Source organism: Suricata suricatta, chromosome 4 (genome assembly GCF_006229205.1).
Source record: "Suricata suricatta isolate VVHF042 chromosome 4, meerkat_22Aug2017_6uvM2_HiC, whole genome shotgun sequence".
In the NCBI taxonomy this organism is placed as follows: domain Eukaryota; kingdom Metazoa; phylum Chordata; class Mammalia; order Carnivora; family Herpestidae; genus Suricata; species Suricata suricatta.
This window is the reverse complement of record NC_043703.1, coordinates 58996523-59004884: the sequence shown is the minus strand read 5'-3', so window position 1 is coordinate 59004884 and position 8362 is coordinate 58996523. Positions and strand designations below refer to the sequence as shown.

Sequence of the window (8362 nt, the reverse complement as noted above, 5' to 3'; positions counted from 1 at the left end):
ATTTGTCATTTCCATAACGATGATGTTCAGCTACTTTTCTTGTGCCTGTTGGCTATTAATGGCTTCTTTTGTGAAATGCCTGTTCAAATTTTGTGCCTATTTTAAAAATAGGATTTTCTAAATGTTAATATGTATATATCAGAATACAAGCCCTTTGTCATATATTAATTTTAAATATTTTCTCCTGCCTGTGATTTGCCTGTTTACTTTTACAATAATAGTGCTTGAATAGCAGAAAATGTAATTTTCATGAAGTCCATTTTATCAATATTTTCAGTGTTTTTGGAGTCCTCTCTAAGAATATCTATTTCTTTTTCTAGAAGCTGTATAAGTACATATTGTTTACATCTAAGGCTATGATTCATCCTAAATTAATTTTCTTCTTCATAATGACATGGGGGTTGAATTTTGTTTTTAAAATATAGATATTTAGTTTTTTCTAGCACTTTCTTTTAGTAAAAAGACTTTCTTTCCCCCATGGATAGATTTTTGTAAAAAAATTATCTGAAATATACATATGGTAGAAGTTCTATAGTTTTATTCTTCTTTTTAGGATTAATTCTCACTATTATAAACTCTTTGTTCCAACTGCAAGGGTTCCATTTGTTAAAATGATTTTTTCACCACTTAATTACTTTAGCAATTTTGTCAAAAACTCAATTAATCATATAGGTGAGTCAATTTCTGGAGTCTATTCTGTTTCATTGATCTCTTTGCCTCGCTTATTCTAATACCACATCATATTGATTACTGTGGCTTACAAAAAGTTGTGAATTCCACCCTATTCTTCTTTAAAGTTATTTTGGCTATTTTAGGCCTTTGCATTTCCATATAAATTTTAGTGTCAGTTTGTAAATTTACGCAAAAAATGCTGAAATTTTGAATGAGATTGTGTTGAATCTATATATCCATTTAGAATGAGTTGATAACTTAATAGTATTTAATGTTTCTGATCAATGAGCATGGTATATCTCTCCATTTATTTGGATATTCTTTAATTTCCCTGAGCAGTGTTTTATCATTTTCATCATACAAATGTTGCATATATTTTGTTAAACTTATCCCTAATTATTTCTTACTTTTTGATGTATTATAAATGACACTTCATTTAAAGCTTCAATTTCTAATTATTTGTTGTTATTCTATAGAAATACAATTGATTTTTGAATATTCACCTCTGTCCTGTAAACAAGCTAATTCATGTTAGTTCTAGTGATTTTTTAATATATTTCCATTGGATTTTCTACACAGATGATCATGTTGGGTGCAAACAGAAAGATAGTTTTACTTTTTCCTTTCCAATCCAAATGCATAATTTATTGTTCTTGTCTGATTACACTGGCTAGAATCTCTTAGGATATTGAATAGAAGTGGTGATAGTGACTATCTGTTCCTTATCTCAAATCTTAGTGAGAAAACTTCCAGTCTTTCCCCATTAGTATGGTGTAGCAGTAAGTTTTTCAAGGATGTACTTTTTCAGATTAAGGAAATTCCTTTCCACTCTTAGTTTGCTGCAAGTTTTATCAGGAATGGATGTTGGATTCTGTCAAACACCTTTACTGAATCTACTGATACAATCATATAGTATTCCTTTTGTAGAATGATAACATGGTATGTCCATAAGGAATATTCCACAGAGAGGAATTACTGGATTGAAATACATGTGCATTTAAAATTTTGGTAGATACCTCCAAACCATCCTCTAAAATGGCTGACTTAATTTACATCATACCAAGACTATACTTTCAGGGATCATTTCTATAGTTTGTTAATTTACATCATACTTATAGGCTAAGAGACTGCTCATATCCTCACTATTCCAAGATATTATCTATTGAGGATTCATTTTAGAATCAGAAAAATCAAAAAATATAAGTCACAATCTACTAAAGCATCATAAAATTTGCATTCTGACCACTTATAATTTGTATTGCATTAATGATAAAGAAGTAGATTTATAGAATATAAATTCCAAGAAGTACGGATTTTGTCTGGTTTTGTTCACTGTTTTATCTAGAACAATGCCTTATACATAACAGACATTCAGTAATAGTTGTTGAGTGAATGAATAAGAGAATGAATAAATGAACAAAATATAAATCAGAACCATCAGGGGATACTGGAAATCACAAATGTAAGTGCTGCAAATGGTGAAGATGAAGACCAAAGAGTTAATTGGCTGCTCAAGATCTCACATATGATGAGTTGCAGAGACATAGCTGGACCTCAGGCCTCATGAGAACCTGGGCACTGGAAAATCAGCGGTGATATTAATGAGAATAAAGAAAATATTCTACCCAACTCTGCCACATACACTTTCCTTTGTGAGGACTATTACTTTTATCTGATGGATACTCTTCAATTCACATAATGCTCAACATCCTATCTCAGGCAAAATAGCCATGAAACCACAACATAGACTAAAATTTTAGGTTGGAGCTAAAATTTCATAACTTAAAGTACTTCATACCCCTGCAGGACCAAAATGCAACAATGGCATCCCTGAGTTAGAAATCTGTGCTATATTTCTGTAAAGCTTTCAAAGTTACTGAGGATGGGGGCACCTGGGTGGCTCAGTCCGTTAAGCCTCCGACTTCGGCTCAGGTCAGATCTCACATTTGTGGGTTCGAGCCCCACGTCAGGCTCTGTGCTGACAGCCTGGAGCCTGCTTCCAGTTCTGTGTCTCCTTCTCTCTCTGCCCCCCCCCCTTCTCTCTGTATCAAAAATAAATAAAACATTAAAAAAAAAGTTACTGAGGATGTTAAAAGTCTCCACAGCTCTTATTTTCACTGACACCTAAAGTGCAGAGTGAGTGCCCTTCTTTCTTGTCCCCATTAACCAGGAGCATCTTTACTGGACAGTCGATGAAGGAAGATGCAAACTGCTATTTTGTTAACCTACTGAATTTTTGAAATTTACTTATTTTAGCTTTTAGTTACTATATGGTTTTAGCTTTTAGCTACTATTTTTGAGAATATATAAGAAAAGACAATTACACATCCTTAGAAGGCGAAAGAAGGTGTTCTGAAAGTAGAGATACTTAAGCATTGATGAAATAGAAGTTAGACTAGGAAGAAAATGGCTCCCTGTTCCTGACAAAAAGGACTGAATACAAAGAGCTCCAATGGCAAAATAAAGTATACTGAATCTGAAGAGCTGAGTATGAATGTGACACTAATCAGCCAAAGCATTATATGAAAAAGAGACAACCACAATGCTGGAAATTGAATAGGGACAAGTTCATGAAGGTCATATAGGCTGTTTCACTGTGTTCATACTTTGAGAAGCTAGTGCATCTTTTTTTTAATGTTGGGTTTGTATTTTTAAAAAACTATCCTGAGTGCCATATGATAGATGAGTTAGCAGGTAGTAACAACAGAAGTTGAGAGAGCAGTTAGGAAAAAAGTAGTAGCCATCCAGATATCAGATGATGATGATGATGGTTTAGAGTAGGGTGTAGGTAGTGGGTAAAGAAGCAGATGGACCAATCACAATGCTTGGGTTTATGGAGAAGGTGAAGGACAGGGAGGAATAAAGAATAACATCTAATTTTTTGTGTGGGACACTGGAAGAGTAGCTGGAAACAGAGCAGGAAGAGTAGTTATAAAGAGTGAAGAAAACTAGGTCAGTGCTGAATAAGTTGAGTTTGAGGTAATTATGATATATCCAGGGAGAAATGTCTCATAGCAAGTTGACATTCATCCACAGAACTCCAGAGAAAGATAAGTGAGTCTTATCTGGGGAGGTCATTGCCATAAAGGTAATGTGTGAAATAAAGAAATGGCTCAGAAAGAATGTGTAGAGTTTACTCATTCATCATACTGGTCATTCACTCTCAGCATGTAGGAAAAAGCACTGAAGAAGCAAGTTCTGTTTCTCACTGAAGTTACAATCCAGAGGGGAACCTCTGGGGATAGAAAATAAACATGTAAACACATCAATAAATAAGGTTTTCGGATAGTCCTAGTGCTAGAAAAAGAAATGACAGTGAATGACTCTGTGTTCCAGATCAGGTGTTTAGGGAAATAATTCTTTGAGGAGGTGTACTATTGAAGCCAAGAGATAAGAGGGCCAAGGACTGAAGCCAGAGGAAGACTGGCATGTAAAGGCCAAAGAGACACAGGGTCCCACAAGGAAGACTGGGAAGGCCCAACCTGAGATTTGGGAGAGCATCTATAGACAAAGGTAGCAGAAGCCATGAGAAGAGAGCTTTCCAAGAATGGAAAGGTTAAGAGATTGACAAGTGACCACTGAAGAGACAACAGAAGGCTGACAGGACCTTGGGAAGGGTCCTGTTTCTGGAGTGGAGGAAGGTTGGCAGGCAGATCCCTGCAGTGTGGGAATGGAGTTAGAAGTGAGGACGTGAGCACACAGGAAATAGGCAGGTCTTTCAAGAGGTGAAGGAAGGAAGGAAGCTGGACTGAGGGAAGATGGAATTTTTAAGCTGTGAAGAATAACAAGCATACCTGATGGAAAAGAAGCCACTATAAAGAATGCAACTGGAAATTTATGAGGGGGAGAAACAATAAAAAAGAATTCAGAAATTGCTTTTTGTACTGGTGTTTTATACACTTTTTCTTATTTAATTCATACAAAATTAATATTACTCCTAGTTTACAGATGAGGAATTTGGATTACAGAGAATAAATAAATTCCTCAATTTACACAGCTAGTGATAGGTACTTTGGGCCTAAATCCATATCTGTCTGACTCCAGACTTTGTTCATGTTTTTGAAAAATTATTTTTATAGTATGGAGTTTCCTCAAAAAATTAAAGATAGAAATACCAAGGTATCCATATTGGTAAGAAAGGAGTAAAAGTTTCACAATTTGCAGAGGACACGTTGCAATATATAGAAAACCCTAAAGACCCCACCATAAAACTACTAGAATTGATGAATGAATTCAGTAAAGTCAAAGGACATAAAATCCATGTGCAGAAATCTGTTACATTTTATACACTAGTAATTAACCAGCAGAAGGAGAAAATAAGAAAATAATCCCAGGCACCTGGGTGGCTCAGTAGATTAAATGTTTGATTCTTGATTTCAGCTCAGATCATGATCTCATGGTTTGTGAGTTCGAGCCCTGTGTCAGGCTCTGTGATGACAGTGTGGAGCCTGCTTGGGATTCTCTCTCTCCTCTCTCTCTGTCCCTCCCCACATGTGTTCTCTAAACAAAAAACCAAACAAATACATAAATAAACATTAAATAAAAAGAAAATAAAATCCCACCTACAACTGTACCAACAATATTAAGATGCCTAGGAATAAACCTAACCAAAGAGGAGAAAAGCCTGTACTCTGAAAACTATAAAACACTGATGAAAAAAATTGAAGATAACATCAAGAAATGACACAGAAAAAACATTCCATGCTCAAGTACTGAAAGAACAAATATTGTTAAAATGTCCATACTACCCAAAGCACCTACAAATTTAATTCAATCCCTATCAAAATACAAACAGCATTTTTCAACAGAACTAGGACAAATGATCCTAGAATTTATATGGAACCACAAAAGACTCAAATAGCCAAAGCATTCGTGAAAAAGAAAAGCAAAGCTGGAGGAATCACAATTATAGATTTCAAGTTATATTACAAAGTCATAGTAATCAAAACAGTATGAAACTGACACAAAAATAAAAACATATGTCAATAGAACAGAATAGAAAACCCACAAATAAAGCCACAGTTAGATGGTCAATTAATCTTCAACAAAGTAGGAAAGAATATTCAATGGGAAAAACAGTCTCTTCAACAAATGGTATTTAGAAAACTGAACCACTACATGCAAAAGAATGAAACTGGATCACTTTCTTATACCAACACAAAAGAAAAACAAAAAAGAAACTCAAAATGGATTAAGAACACAAATATGAGATCTGAAACCATAAAAATCCCAGAAGAGAGAAGAGGCAGTAATTTAGCTGACATTGGCCATAGCAACAATTTTCTAGATGGGTCTCTTGGGGCAAAATAAACTGTTGGGACTATTTCAAAATACAAAGCTTCTGCACAGCAAAGGAAGCAATCAACAAAACTAAACAGCAACCTACAGAATGGGGGAAGACATTTGAAAATGACATATCCAATAAAGGGTTAGTATGCAAAATATATAAAGAACTTATACAACCCAGCACCAAAATACCTCACATAATCTAATTTAAAAATGGGCAGAAGTAATTTATAGACATTTTCCCAAAGAAGACATCCAGATGGCTAGCAGGCACAAAAATGCTCAACATCACTCATCATCAAGGAAATGAAAGAAGAAGAAAAACCATGAGATATCACTTCACACTAGTTAGAATGGCTAAAATAAAAAATACAAGGAAGAACAAATATTGGTGAGGATGTGGAGAAAAATGAACCCTCATGTACTGTTGATGGGAATGCAAACTGGTGCAGCCCTCATGGAAAACAGTACAGAGGATTCTCAAAAAGCTAAAAGCAGAACTACCTTATGATCTAGTAACCACACTACTGGGATTTACCCCTCCCCAAATGCAAAAACACCAATTCAAAGGGATATATACACTTATATGTTTATAGCAGCATCATTTACAATAGCCAAATTATAGAAGCCGCCCAGTGTCCACCGATTGATAGATGAATGCATAAAGAAGACGAATGGATTATATATACATATACATACACACACATATATATCCATATGTGTATATATGGAATATGATTTAGCCATAAAAATGAAATTTTGCCATTTGCCATGATATGGATGGAGCTAGAGAGTATAATGCTAAGCAAAATAATTCAGTCAGAGAAAGACAAATACCATATGATTCCACTCATATGTGGTTATTTAGGGAAAAAAATGATCAAGGAAAGAAAAGGGAGAGAGAGAGAGACAAACTGAGAAATAGACTCTTCACTACAGAGAACTGATGGTTACCAGAGGGGAGAAGGATGGGTGAAATAGGCGATGGCGATTAAGGCCTGTGACGGACCCAGCGTGATGTACGGGAGGGCTGAGTCACTATATTGTACACCTGAAACTAATAAAACAGTGTATGTTAATTATGCTGGAATTCTGATTTTTAATTAATTTAATTAAAATATAGAAATACCATATGATCCAGTAATTCCATGACTGGGTATCTACCCAAAGAAAATGAAGCACTAATTTGAAAAGATAAATGCACCTGTGTGTTTCCTGTAACATTATTTACAACAGCTAAGAGATGGCAGCAACACGTGTCCATCCATAGATGAAGATACCGAAGATGCGGTGTATATGCAATGGAATATTACTCAACCATAAAAAGACGAGATCTTGCCATTTGTAACAATGTGGATGTACCTAGAGAGTATTGTGCGCAGTGAAATAAGTCAGACAGAGAAAGACAAATACCACATGATTTCACTCATAGGTGAAATATTAAAAACAGAACATAAACAAACAAAAAAGCAGAAACGGACCCATAAGTACAACGACTGCATCAGTGGTTACCAGAGGGAGAGTGAGTAAGGGGATAGGCAAAGTGGGTGAAGGGGAGTGGGAGATACAGGCTTCAGGTCATGGAATGACTCATTCATGGGGATAAAAAGTACAGGATACGGAATAAAATCAGTAGTATTATAGTAGCATTTATGGTTCAGATGGTAGCTATGTGCAGCACAGGATAATGTATAGACTTGTCAAATCACTATGCTGTATCCCTGAATCTAATGAAACATTGTGTGTCTACTACATTCCAATTAAAAAATACATATTTAAAAAAAATTACCCAGGTAGTTCAAGGACATATTATTCTTCTAAAATACCTAAATAATGTAGAAGTCTACTGCTAATCACTTGCTTAACAATGCCCCCAGTCTTTGCACTGAGCACTTACATATACATGTAATTTTTTTTTATAGATACCATATCATTTAATCCAGTAATACTTCTGCATATAGCTCTAAAAGATAACAACTCTTCCTGAAAAAAGTGAACATTATCATAACTGAAAAAATGCACAATTCTTTAATAATGTCAAATACTCAGTGTACAAATGGCAGGACCTTTGGCTTTGGGCAACATTGCCACTTTCATTTCTTTCTTTTTTTTTAATTTGTTTTTTATTTTTTTATTATTTTTTTTCCATAATATTTTATTGTCAAATTGTTTTCCATACAACACCCAGTGCTCTTCCCCTCAAGCGCCCTCCACCATCACCACCACCTGTCTTCCCCCCTACCCCCTCCCCCCCAACCCTCAGTTCATTCTCAGCTTTCAATAGTCTCTCAAGTTCTGCATCCCTCTCTCTCCCCAACTCTCTCTCCCTCCTCCGTTCCCCCTGGTTCTCCATTAGGTCTCTCTTGTTTTCCTGCTAGACCTATGAGTGCAAACATATGGTTTC

General features: G+C 35.3%; 1 pseudogene; it reads left to right on the top strand.

Annotated features, from left to right (window-relative positions):
* Positions 1-1733: 1733 nt before the first annotated feature.
* Positions 1734-1841, top strand: LOC115290878 (annotated as a pseudogene).
* Positions 1842-8362: the final 6521 nt, after the last annotated feature.